We start from the raw sequence: 14,513 nt of genomic DNA, 5'->3' as shown, positions 1-14,513 counted from the left end.
TTCAGGATTTGAAATAGCTCAACTGGAGTTCCATCACCTCCACTTGCTTTGTTCGTAGTGATGCTTCCTAAGGCCCACTTGACTTCACATTCCAGGATGTCTGGCTCTAGGTGAGTGATCACACCATCGTGATTATCTTGGTCGTGAAGATCTTTTTTGGGCAGTTCTTCTGTGTATTCTTACCACCTCTTCTTAATATCTTCTGCTTCTGTCAGGTCTATACCATTTCTGTTCTTTATTGAGCCCACCTTTCCATGAAATGTTCCCTTGATATCTCTAATTTTCTTGAAGAGATCTCTAGTCTTCCCATTCTATTGTTTTCCTCTATTTCTTTGCATTGATTGCTGAAGAAGACTTTCTTATCCCTCCTTGCTCTTCTTTGGAACTCTGCATTCAAATGGGTATATCTTTCCTTTTCTCCTTTGCTTTTCACTTCTCTTCTTTTCACAGCTATTTGTAAGGCCTCCTCAGACAGCCTTTTTTTTTTTTTTTTTGCTTTTGTGCATTTCTTTTTCTTGGGGATGGTCTTTATCCCTGTCTCCTGTACAATGTCACGAACCTCCATCCATAGTTCATCAGGCACTCTGTCTATCAGATCTAGTCCCTTAAATCTATTTCTCACTTCCACTGTATAGTCATAAGAGATTTGACATAGGTCATACCTGAATGGTCTAGTGGTTTTCCCCACTTTCTTCAATTATGTCTGAATTTGGCAATAAGGAGTTCATCATCTGAGCCACATAGTCAACCATATTTTCATAGCATAAAAGAAAATCAGTATAAAAATTAAATAAAGTTCTTTATTTAAAACATTTAATTCTTTTAAATTTACTTGTGTGGCAGAGTATTGACACATACATATTGTTACATTTAAGAAATTTGGATTAGAACGTTTAAGTTAAAGATTCTTTCCAGACAGAGCTTGGTTTTCAATTCACTTGGCAGCACAGGTTTAATGAATTTTAAAGTCAAGGTATTGACTTTATGTTAAGAATAAGCAAGAATAAATAGGAGATTAATAAATGCAAAGAAGTCATCAACTAGTGGGGCTTCCCAAGTGCTGCTAAGCAGGAGACTCAGTTTCGATCCCTGAGTCAGGAAGATCCCCTGGAGAAGGAAATAGGAACCCACTTCAGTATTCTTGCCCAGAGAATCCCATGGACAGGGGAGTCTGGTGCGTACAGTCTAGGGAGTCACAAATTATCGGACTTGACTGAGCACACACACAAAGCAAAGTAATAATACATGGCAGATATAAATGCATAAAGCTCTGTAAGTGACTTTTCCCACAATATTCCTACTGGAGTGGGTAACCTATCCCTTCTCCATGGAATCTTCCCAAGCCAGGAATCAAATCCGGGTCTCCTGCATTGCAGGGGGATTCTTTATCAACTGAGCTATCAGGGAAGCTCCTTCCTACAAAAGATAGTCCAAATAACAATGTGTCCATAAGTAAATGAAGAAGAACAAGAAGAGGAAGAAGAAAACTGAATCACCTTCCCAAATATCTAGAAATATAAATGTATATAAATTTGAAATTTTTAGCAACAACCCAGGGATAGAAAAAATAGAACAAATTGGCATAATAATAAAGAAACAGATTTAAGGAGTCTGGCTTCTAGCCAAAAAAAAAAAAAAAAAAACCCTATGGAGTTCTTTTCAGGTCCAGCCATGGGCACCCGCAATGGCTTTACTTGACAGGCCTTATGCAGAGAAAGCTGTCCCCCTTACCCCAGACTTGATGCACTATCACTGCATTAGTCTCTGAAGGAAGACTCAGAATCCCTGGTCCACCATCCCCTTACACATACCTGCATTGCCAGCCTGGGTGTCTTCATTCCAAAGATTCTTTCTAGAGGACTTTCAACAGAAGCCTTCCTCAGGTGTCTTTGCTGAAAGCTCTTAATGGAAGTGGAGGTACATTTTCTCCACTTTAAGTCAATATCCAGTACTTTTTCATTCCTAGCCTTTTCCTCTCACCCTCCCCTGGTCCTCAGGTCCAGAAAACTGTAGGAATTTTTGTTCAGGGCTTCCTTGATAGTGACATGAATTCCATGTCTGTGAAAATCCAAACTTAACCTTCAACTGCTTCACCATTTCATGGTGGGGGAAAGAGAACAAGGTAGTGTGCACTTTCTCTGGTTTAGTCTCTTGCTTATAATGTCACACTAAGTGATTAAAGTCTTGACTGTGCTATCATTTTGGATTGTTGTTTTAATTGGCTACTCCAACACCTAGCAGACTTAGATATGTGCATAATACAGTTCTGGTATATAATTGAGAGAGCATCACAACTCAGTGCATAAAGGATGATAATGTGTGACGATGCTGCACCAAATGATGCTGTGACGACAGGTTCTACATATGGAAAATACGACCAAATTAGATTCCTACCTTCAAATGATGTGAAAGGAAATGTTTAATGACCCCTTCTCTGGGATGTGGGGATCTGGAGCCAGAATTTTAGCATGTGCCAATTTCTGAGGGGTTAAACACTTCTACCATGGATAATCCAACTACTGCTCTGATGCCACAGAATGTAGAGTTGGGAACAGACACATCTGATCATCTCTTGCAAGCTAATTCCAGCACAAAACTGCTACCCCACACAAATATTAATTCCAGATAGAGTGTAGATCTAAATGTGAAAAGCAAAAGTTGAAAACTTATATAAAACACATGACAAGAGGATAAGGAAGAAATTCATAGTAAGACCAAAATAAATGCAAACTTCTTCCATACTATTAAGGCATATTGATAACAATAAAAATTTACTTGTGTTTTCCAAGTATAAAACAACTTGAGTTGTTCTATATTATTTTAAATAATCAAAAGAAAATCTTAGCACTTAAAATTACATAACGACATTAGTGAATGAAGATAGAGATTTTTAAAAACGCATAGCTTTAGCTTCACACAGGTAGGAGTGGACTAGTGTTTAGAAGATGTTCTTCAAAAGCCAAGAAAAATACCCTCACTATAAAAATCTTGCTCTTGCTGCATGTCATTAAATATACATCTATATCCTCAAGCTCATTTCCCATCACATTCTCAAGAACTGCAATTCATGGCCATCCTGCAATCAGCAAATGTATTTCTTAAATTTCAAATAATAAAGGAAGTACACAGAATGAGCTACAAAAAGTTCTGTAACTAATGAAATGATAATGCTCAGTGCAGAGTGCTGATAATATTGCAAGAATTATTTTAACAATTAGCCAATTCTGTACATTTTAAAATAAGTGTTATGTATTAGATATATTTTATTACATGAATTTAGTTAATAAGGAAAACAAAGGGTGAGATGCGTTAATAGTTAATCAATTAATTATGAACATCAATCATAATAAACAACACATAACTAAAGTAACTGATAAACACAATAAGCCCTAAGAACAAAATAGGTGAGTTATGAACTTCCTCGAAAAGCTTCCATCTTTTGCTTTACTTACTATAAACAACGAAACATTATTTAATTATACAATTATTACCTTACATAAAGTATTTCATGGGGAGTCAGTTAGTAACATTGAAAGTAAGCTAGACAAAGAATGAAGAAAAGGGCTGAGGTTGCTTTAAGAGAAAATGGAAAATTGTAAATCAAGCCATAATTGTAGATGTACTGTTTTTGGTTCTGTTTGATTCTCTCCTCACAGCTATATACAGCAGAACCATAAATTGGAAAAAAAAACATTTTATCCAGTCTCTTCATTCTTGATTGGAGGAGAAAATCAATGAAATGGAACCCATACCCTTTGCAAGGTCACAGTAAGGACACTTTTCTGCTTTCCTCTTGCAGTCACATACTAAGTGGGTATCAGAAAACCAGGGTCAATATAGAGTTCACTACCTTGGTTCAGAAACCTGTCTATACATAAATATCTGAGATACTTGTTTAAAAAGTAGGTTCCTGGGCTCCACACAAGTACTGCTTATTTAGTATACAGTATCCAGGAATCTGTATTTTCAGTACATACCTCCCTCCAAAATTATTCTGATTCAGCCCATTTATAGATAGATTTGCATTTGGAAACCACTGCTAGAATTTCCTGGTAAATATCTGTGTGTTTTGAGTAGGGGAGTGAAGGCAGGATGTGTTCATGTACTCATGTCAGGAAATGGGAGAAAAATAATTAATGGTCACAAATGAGCTTACTTACGAAATAGAAACAGACTCACAGACATAGAAAACAAATTTACAGTTATCAAAGGATAACTTGGGGGTTGGGAGAGAGAGAGAGATGCAGGAAAAGAATCTGAATTACTTTGCTATACAACTGAAATCAACACAAAATTGTAAATCAACTATACTTCAATTTTTTAAAACAAAGAATATATGGCATTTATCCCTGTTTTCTTGTATAGTTTGTTTGTTTTCTTCTAGGGTAGATTTCCTTTTGTGTATGATATATATCCCTTGTTTTCTTTTTGTAGTTAGCCAGCCTTATGGGCCAAAGAACAAAGTTAAAGATAAATATGCTTTTGTGCTATATATCCCACCTATCACTATCCAAAGGAATGTCTTGACAATTCCATCCACTCAATAATTTAATTAGTCCTAAATATTATCTATTTTACTTTCTAAAAGAACTCTTAAATCTATTTTTCGATTTCCACTTCCAATATCCCAGTCTGGGCCACTCTCAACTCCTGTCTGAACTCCTTAACAACCACCTAACTTATCTGCCTTACCCCAGGCTTACTTCTTCCAATATATCTTCCATGTTCTCTGGACACAGTACAAACCCTTCACTGCTTGTTGTTTTGTTTTGTTTTTTATATTAAAAAGATCCTTAAAGAGCTGCTTCGATTTACTTCCCCAATATCTTACAAGTTCTCTTCTTCTCTCTTTCCACATACACTTAGTTTCCTTCATTTATTCTTGTATTCATAGCTTTCCCATGAATGCTTTTCTGAATTTCAAGCCCTGTATATCTATTTATGTGATGAATTCTATTTGTCCTTCATGTCAGTTTTTCACATGTGTACTCATACCTGTGTATTTTGTATTTCCAAACATCTGGATGAAAGTTTTAGCTTTTAACATTTTAATGTAGATAAGGGTTTCGTAAGTAAATAGTTCAGAGAAAAAGGAGACTATTCAGAAACATCAGGCTTGTGGTTAATGCCAAATTAATGTCCAAGTCAGATAAAAAAATCTTATTCTGAATAACTTTTCACCTTGTATGTCATAACATGTCAAAAATACACTTTGAAAAACAAAATCATATTCTTTCAGACTACTTCATGTTGGTGTACCTACAAAATGTCTTCTCTATAATGTGGAATTCAACTCAAGGAGTTAATATCTAACTCTATGGTACTTTCTTATCTCTCAAGATCTTTTTGTGTATGTGAGAGCTGTTGTTCAGTCGCTCAGTCATGTCGGACTCTTTGCAACCCCATAGACTGCCGCACACCAGGCTTCCCTGTCCATCACCATATCCCAGAGCTTGCTCAAACCCATGTCCATTGAGTTAGTGATGCCATACAACCATCTTGTTCTCTTCATCCCCTTCTCATCCTGCCTTCAATCTTTCCCAGCGTCAGGGTCTTTTCTAGTGAGTCAGCTCTTAGCATCAGGTGGCCAAAGTATTGGAGCTTCAGCTTCAGCATCAGTCCTTCCAGTGAATATTCAGGGTTAGTTTCCTTTAGGATTGATTGACTTAATCTCCTTGCTGTCCAAGAGACTCTTAAGAGTCTTCTCCAGAACCACAGTTCAAAAGCATCAATTCTTCAGAGCTCAGCCTTCTTTTGGTCCAACTGTCACATCCATATATGACTACAGGAAAAACCATAGCTTTGACTAGATAGACCTTTGTTGGCAAAGCAATGTGAGAGAGAGAGCAGCACCAAAAAGGATGCCATATTAACAAGTAATGCTTTTCCTTATTAGCCCAGGTAAAACTACACATCTATCTTAGTTTGAAATTTGCTAACACATCTGTTCAAGTAGAAAACTTCCACAAAACTATCATTAAATAAAGTCAGTGTATAAAATGACTTACACCTGTATCAAAGCAGAAAACCTCAACATCCAATATGAATATATTGGCATCATGTAAACTCAACATGGGAAAAAAAAGAAAATACAAGTACTATGATAATTATTGTTAAAATTTAGCATTACCATATTGAAATATTGTGATAACATGGATGATTGATTATGGCTATCAATGGGAAATAGAGTTGCTGCTTCTCAAAACAGAGATGTCTGCAAACTAGAGGATTTCATAGAGTGCCTCTGAGTAAATACCTGCATGTGTGTGTGTTGGTCATTCAGTTGTATCCAACTCTTTGTGACCTGATGGAGTGTAGACTGCCGGGTTCCTCTGGCCATGGGATTCTCCAGGCAAGAATATTGGAGTGGGTTGCCATTCCCTTTTCCAGAATACTTGCATGCCCAATAGTATAAGTTAATGGAAGAAGCCCAAATATCCAGTACCAGAAGCATCACTAAGAACTGGGACTCTTCAGGAACAAAGTCTTGGCTCACAGGACCATCAAGTAACCATGATCAAAAAACATTTTGTTGACTACAAATGAACAAGAAATGGGTACTAAAGAAGGTCTTAATTTGAACTACTGAAGACATAAGGGATGCAGTAGACATGTAGTCATCCTTCCTTTCTTTGCATATATTTGTGTATTTGGCAAACATCAATCTTTTATTTTGTCCCTCTCCTTCCCCTATTAAGTGAAGAAGTATTAATGGCTGCTACCTTATAGTTCAGTCTTTAGGCTACAGGATATGGAAAGTGTCACGTGGCTCTCCCAGAAGAAGAATTAACATACGATAGAGACAGATATTGTGACTGATAAGATTTTGGGTCTCCCTTTGTATGAGGGATAGCTGCAATCACTTTAGTGGAATAGATGTTTTCTATTGTTGGTGCTTAAGAATTTAAACACAAGCAGGATTATGGATGCTATTTGCCAAAAGAAAAGACTGTGATAGATATTATATGCTGACTTGTGGAAACCTTTCCATTATCTCCTATGCTACTTTCTCCATTGCAAGAGCTTGAAACAGTGCAATATTTCCCAGATTACCAACCCTCCAACTTTTTCCATATCTATTTTATATTTTGTAAATGAGATGCTTTCACATGAGACTTGAAAGAAGAGACACAAAACATATTATTTCACTGACAGTAATGACAGGGTGATGTTTGGACCTCCCAGATTCGAGTTGTTTGAAGTCATTTTTGTGTTCTCCCATTCACCATTCCCAAGATTGAAGAGTAGCTGAGATGTATTCAGAGGATTCCTTTGAATTCAGTTTCCTAATTCTTCATGGTAGCAACACCCTGATTCCTTGTGGCAGTGAGCATGAACACTAGTAACATCACCCTTGACATTCAGTCCACCACTTTTCTAACAATTTTATACACCTAATGTGGTGATGGTTTAGTTGTTAAGTTGTGTCTGACTCTGCTTCTCTGTCCATGGGATTTCCCAGGGAAGAATACTGGAGTGTGTTGCCATTCCCTTCTCCCTTGTACATCTAATTCCTTGTACTAAATCTCTTCTGCTTGATATAACTAGTGTGATTTCCTGTGTTCCATATTGAATAGTGATGAATTTTAGTTTTAAGTTCCCTATTGTTTTGGACAAAAGAAAAAGTTGGAGGAGACAAAATACATTTCATAAATAAATGCTGAAAACAAACTTTAAGTGAACATAATATCTTAATGGATTATGGTTAAGGGCTCATCAATAAGAAAGCACAAAATAATAGGCAGTATTTGACATTATTAACAACACTAAAGAAAAGTTAATGATGAAGATATCAAAGCAGAGATTAAAACATATCTTTTGTGGAAATAGTCAACTAAAATATGTCAAAAAAATTTCTGGTTCCATAATGACCTCATAAGTAAAAAATTTAAGTCCCAAGAAAGTCTATTTTATCCACTTTGGATTTTCAATAATCATATAATGAACAGGAACAACCATGCCAGTAAAATACGATATCTCCTTACTTCTACTAGTTTTGAATTAAATATTATGATCTTGGCCATAGTCTTCTTGAGTCCCACGTTCTTTCTTTTCCTATATTAAGAAAATTCATAAACCTTCAGGATGCTTAAGAGATGCTAGACAGATAGTAATGGTATTTTTAAACAAGTTGAAAATAACACTGTATTGAGAATAACACTCTTTACTTCTCATCCGAATTGTTTTTAAATTATCATGTAGGAGGTGAAAAGTTGTTGCAGCATAATATTTCTTTTGTCTAGTACTGCATTCCTATTTAATCATTTATTTTGTAATTAAGGTTCTCTAGGGCACAACTTTATGGTGAATGATAGTTATAACATACTGAAAAATAGATTTGAAAAAATCTAACTGTATAACTTAACCTGCAATCTTGAAACCCTTATTGTATGGATGCTTACAATGTTTCCTTTTAATATATAAATTTATTTATTTTAATTGGAGGCTAACTACTTTACAATATTGTAGTGGTTTTGCCATACATTGACATGAATCTGCCACAGGTATACATGTGTTCCCCATCCTGAACCCCCCTAACATCTCCCTCCCCATCCCATCCCTCTGGGTCATCCCAGTGAACCAGCCTCAAGCATCCTGTCTCATGCATCGAACCTGGACTGGCGATCCGTTTCAATATGATAATATACATGTTTCAATGCCACTCTTTCAAATCATCCGACCCTTTCCCTCTCCCACAGAGTCCAAAAGACAGTTCTATATATACATCTGTGTCTCTTTTTCTGTCTCGCATAGAGGGTTACAGTTACCATCTTTCTATATTCCATATATATGTGTTAGTATACTGTACTGGTGTTTTCCTTCCTGGTTAACTTCACTCTGTATAATAGGCTCCAGTTTCATCCACATCATTAGAACTGATTCGAATGTATTCTTTTCAATGGCTGAGTAACATTCCATTGTGTATATGTACCAAAGCTTTCTTATCCATTCGTCTGCCAATGGACATCAAGGTTGCTTCCATGTCCTGGCTATCATAAACACTGCTGCAATGAATACTTGGGTACACGTGTCTCTTTTAATTCTGGTTTCCTTGGTGTGTATGCCCAGCAGTGGGATTGCTGGCTCGTACGGCAGTTCTATTTCCAGTTTTTTAAGGAATCTCCACACTGTTCTCCATAGTGGCTGTACTAGTTTGCATTCCCACCAACAGTGTAAGAGGGTTCCCTTTTCTCCACACCCTCTCCAGCATTTATTGTTTGTAGACTTTTGGATACCAGACATTCTGACTGGCGAGAAATGGTACCTCATTGTGGTTTTGATTTGCATTTCTCTGATAATGAGTGGTGTTGAGCATCTTTTCACGTGTTTGTTAGCCATCTGTATGTCTTCTTTGGAGAAATGTCTGTTTAGATCTTTGGCCCATTTATTGATTGAGTCGTTTAGTTTTCTGGAATTGAGCTGCAGGAGTTGCTTATATATTTTTGAGATTAATTCTTTGTCAATTGCTTCATTTGCTATTATTTTCTCCCATTCTGAAGGCTGTCTTTTCACCTTGCTTATAGTTTCCTTTGTTGTGCAAAAAATTTTAAGTTTAATTAGGTTCCATTTGTTTATTTTTGCTTTTATTTCCATTACTCTGGGAGGTGGGTCATAGAGGATCCTGCTGTGATTTATGTCAGAAAGTGTTTTGCCGATGATTTCCTTTAGGAGTTTTATAGTTTCTGGTCTTACGTTTAGATCTTTAATCCATTTGAGTTTATTTTTGTGTATAGCGTCAGAAAGTGTTCCAGTTTCATTCTTTTACAAGTGGTTGACCAGTTTTCCCAGCACCACTTGTTGAAGACGTTGTCTTTTTTCCATTGTATATTCTTGCCTCCTTTGTCGAAGATAAGGTGTCCATAGGTGCGTGGGTTTATCTCTGGGCTTTCTATTTTGTTCCATTGATGTATATTTCTATCTTTGTGCCAGTACCATCCTGTCTTGATGACTGTGTCTTTGTAGTAGAGCCTGAAGTCAGGCAGGTTGATTCCTCCAGTTCCATTTTTCTTTCTCAAGATTGCTTTGGCTATTTGAGGTTTTTTGTATTTCCATAAAAATTGTAAAATTATTTGTTATAGTTCTGTGAAAAATACCATTGGTAGCTTGATAGGGATTGCATTGAATCTATAGATTGCTTTGGGTAGTATACTCATTTTCACTATATTGATTCTTTCAATCCATGAACATGGTATATTTCTCCATCTATTTGTGTCCTCTTTGATTTCTTTCATCAGTGTTTTATACTTTTCTCTATATAGGTCTTTTGTTTCTTTAGGTAGATATATTCCTAAGTATTTTATTCTTTTCATTGCAATTTTGAGTGGAATTGTTTCCTTAATTTCTCTGTTTTCTCCTTGTTAGTGTATAGGTATGCAAAGGATTTCTGTGTGTTAATTTTATATCCTGCAACTTTACTATATTCATTGATTAGCTCTAGTAATTTTCTGGTGGAGTCTTTAGGGTTTTCTATGTAGAGGATGATGTCATCTGCAAACAGTGAGAGTTTTATTCTTCGTTTCCAATCTGGATTCCTTTTATTTCTTTTTCTGCTCTGTTTGCTGTGGCCAAAACTTCCAAAACTATGTTGAATAGTAGTGGTGAGAGTGGGCACCCTTGTCTTGTTCCTGACTTTAGGGGAAATGCTTTCAATTTTTCACCATTGAGGATAATGTTTGCTGTGGGTTTGTCATATAAGGCTTTTATTATGTTGAGGTATGTTCCTTCTATGCCTCCTTTCTGGAGGGTTTTTATCATAAATGGATGTTGAATTTTGTCAAAGGCTTTCTCTACATCTATTGAGATAATTATATGGCTTTTGTCTTACAATTTGTTAATGTGATGTATCACATTGATTTATTTGTGGATATTGAAGAATCCTTGCATCCCTGGGATAAAGCACACTTAATCATGATGTATGATCTTTTTAATATGTTGTTGGATTCTCTTTGCTAGGATTTTGTTGAGGATTTTTGCATCTATGTTCATCAGTGATATTGGCCTGTAGTTTTCTTTTTTTGGTGGAATCTTGGTTTTGGTATTAGGGTGATGGTGGCCTCATAGAATGAATTTGGAAGTTTACCTTACTCTGAAGTTTTCTGGAAGAGTTTGAGTAGAATAGGTATTAGCTCTTCTCTAAATTTTTGGTAGAATTCAGCTGTGATGCCATCTGGTCCCGGGCTTCTGTTTGCTGGAAGATTTCTGATTACAGTTTCAACTTCCGTGTTTGTGATGGTTCTCTTAAGATTTTCTATTTCTTCCTGGTTCAGTTTTGCAAAGTTGTACTTTTCTAAGAATTTGTCCATTTCTTCCAAGTTGTCCATTTTATTGGGATATAGTTGCTGATAGTAGTCTCTTATGATCCTTTGTATTTTTGTGTTGTCTGTTGTGATTTCTCCATTTTCATTTCTAATTTTGTTGATTTGATATTTCTCCCTTTGTTTCTTGATGAGTCTGGTTAAAAGAAAAAGAAAGTGAAGTCACTCAGTCGTGTCCGACTCTTTGCAACCCCATGGACTGTAACCTCTCAGGGTCCTCTATCCATGGGATTTTCCAGGCAAGAATACTAGAGTGGGTTGCCATTTCCTTCTCCAGGGGATCTTCCCAACCCAGGGATCGAACCTGTGTCTTCTGCATTGTAGGCAGACCCTTTTAACATCTGAGCCACCAGGGAAGTCTCAATGTTTTGTCTGGCTAATGGTTTGTCAATTTTATTTATCTTCTCAAAGAACCAGCTTTCCGCTTTGTTGATTTTTGCTGTGGTCTCTTTTGTTTCTTTTGCATTTATTTCTGCCCTAATTTTTAAGATTTCTTTCCTTCTATTCACCCTGGGATTGTTCATTTCTTCCTTTTCTAGTTGCTTTAGGTGTAGAGTTGTGTTATTTATTTGACTTTTTTCTTGTTTCCTTAGGTAAGTATGTATTGCTATGAACCTTCCCCTTAGCACTGCTTTTACAGTGTCCCATAGGCTTTGGGTTGTTGTGTTTTCATTTTCACTAGTTTCTATGCATATTTGACTTCCTTTTTGATTTCTTCTGTGATTTGTTGGTTTTTCAGCAGCACGTTGTTCAGCCTCCATATGTTGGAATTTTTAATAGTTTTTCTCCTGTAATTGACATCTAATCTTACTGCATTATGGTCAGAAAAGATACTTGAAATGATTTCAATTTTTTTTGAATTTACAAAGGCTAGATTTATGGCCCAGGATGTGATCTATCCTGGAGAAGTTTCCATGTGCACTTGAGAAAAAGTTGAACTTCATTGTTCTGGGGTGAAATGTCGCATAGATATCAATTAGATCTAATGGTCTATTGTATCATTTAAAGTTTGTGTTTCCTTGCTAATTTTCTGTTTAGTTGATCTATCCATAGGTGTGAGTGGGGTATTAAAATCTCCCACTATTATTGCATTATTGTTAATTTCCCTTACAATGTTATTTAATCTATCATTGCGATATTCACAGTCTTATCACTTCATTAAATGTGAGTAATATTGTGCCTTGTCAACATTATACACATAATGCACAACTATCACCTTTTCCCTTATTTTCTTTTTCACATTTATGTTTCAGGATAAATATAAATCCTAGCAGGCAACAGATTTTTAAAGATCACTAGGCTACTCTTGGGAGGTTTAAGGCAGTAAGCCTTTAGTTTCCTTTCACCAACAACCTAGCTGGCGCTCAAAGAACTAAACTGATGGGTCTGTCATTACTATATCAAGTCTCTCCAAATTGGTAATTTTCCATAACCATTTTAAATAAATAATTTTTTAAAATTATACATAAAAGAATTAAGTAGCCAAGGAATTCAAGTAACAACAACTACAATGTACTAGTTCTACTTTATACAAAAGTCTATAGTAGGTGTGTACTTTCATTATTTTATTTATCCTCAAAATCTTTTGAAGAAGCCTAATGATTTCATTTTAGAAATGAAAAAAGTTAGGTGGAATCTAGTTAAATACTGTATAAGTAATCAGGTTTAGAATCTAGATCTATCTTAAATCAAAATTCTGCCCCTTTTAATACATGATACTGATTTAAAATGTCACTTTACAGTAGTATTTTGAACTGTGGTGTTGAAGAAGACTCTTGAGAGTCCCTTGGACTGCAAGGAGATCAAACCAATCAATCCTAAAGAAAATAAGTCCTGAATATCCATTGGAAGGGCTGATGCTGAAGCTGAAACTCCAATACTTTGGCCATTTATGCAAAGAACTGACTCATTGGAAAAGACCCTGATGCTGGGAAGGACTGAAGGCAGGAAGAGAAAGGAATGACAGAGGGTGAGCTGGTTGGATGGCATCACCGATGTGATGGACATGAGTTTGAGCAAGTTCCAGAAGTGGTGATGGACAGGGAAGCCTGGTGTGCTGCAGTCCATGGGGTCACAAAGAGTCAGACACCACTGAGAAACTGAACTGAATTGAAGCTATGCTGATAGAATCAAGAATTAATATAATCAGTTGCACAAATGACTTACAAGAAAATATAAATGACAATTGCTTATCATTATTGATTATAAATATTATTAGAGTCAAAATGTTCCAGCTTGGGGAATCTAGATCCATGAAAATATATAAGAAATACTAGCTGACATTTCTTAAGTCAGTTCTTCCAACTATGAAATAACTACTTGCATCAGATTTGCCTGGATGTGAGGTCTGGGATTTTAAAAGTTTCATAGGTGATTCTTATGAATTTGAAAACTGTTGCTCCAGACTCACATATGCAGTTGCTTATACACCATTTCTGAGTGCCTTAAGTTATTTGTTAAAATAGTTTGTAATGATTATTGCTGTTTGATATCAAAAAAACATAGAAGTGAAAGGTCTAAAATCTAGCAAGAAGATGTAGTAGTAGCAGTGACAATTATACTAATAGTAGAGGGTCACAAAATGCGTGAAACTTTCTACTGGGGGAAGGGGTCAGGGATTCTCACTTTAAAATCTGATTTCATGTTTCAGAAACATTTTAAAAACATTGGGCTTCCCCGGTGGCTTAGATGGTAAAGAATCTGCCTGCAATGCAGGAGACCCAGGTTCGATCCCTGGGTTGGGAAGATCCCCTGGAAAAGGAAATGGCAACCCACTCCAGTTTTCTTGCCTGAGAAATCCCATGGACAGAGGAGCCTGGTGGGCTACAGTCCATAGCATCGCAAAGAGTTGTACATGACTGAAGCAACTTAGCATGCATGCACGCACACTAGCCTGTGTAATTGAAAGTACAAAGGTAAGGTAGGCTTCAGGTGTAATTTGAGGCTTCAGGTATGATTTGATCGGTGATTCTCTCAGTTCTGATCTTTCAAAGTGTGCTTTGTCCTCAGGCTGGCTTACTTCATAATGGTGAAACAGCTAATGCAATTCCAAGCTTCACAACACATAACGTATTTTCCAGATCCCTCCCCCAAAATTCTTTTGTCACAGCAATTCCCCCTGCTTGAGCCAGCTTAGGTTACATGCCCTGAACCAAGGATTCTGGACAGAGGGTGAAAGTGAAAAAGTGAAAGTCTCTC

Source organism: Giraffa tippelskirchi, chromosome X, assembly GCF_054371585.1.
Source record: "Giraffa tippelskirchi isolate mGirTip1 chromosome X, T2T-mGirTip1v1.2.pri, whole genome shotgun sequence".
Lineage (NCBI taxonomy): Eukaryota > Metazoa > Chordata > Mammalia > Artiodactyla > Giraffidae > Giraffa > Giraffa tippelskirchi.
Note: the sequence above shows the minus strand (reverse complement) of the source record.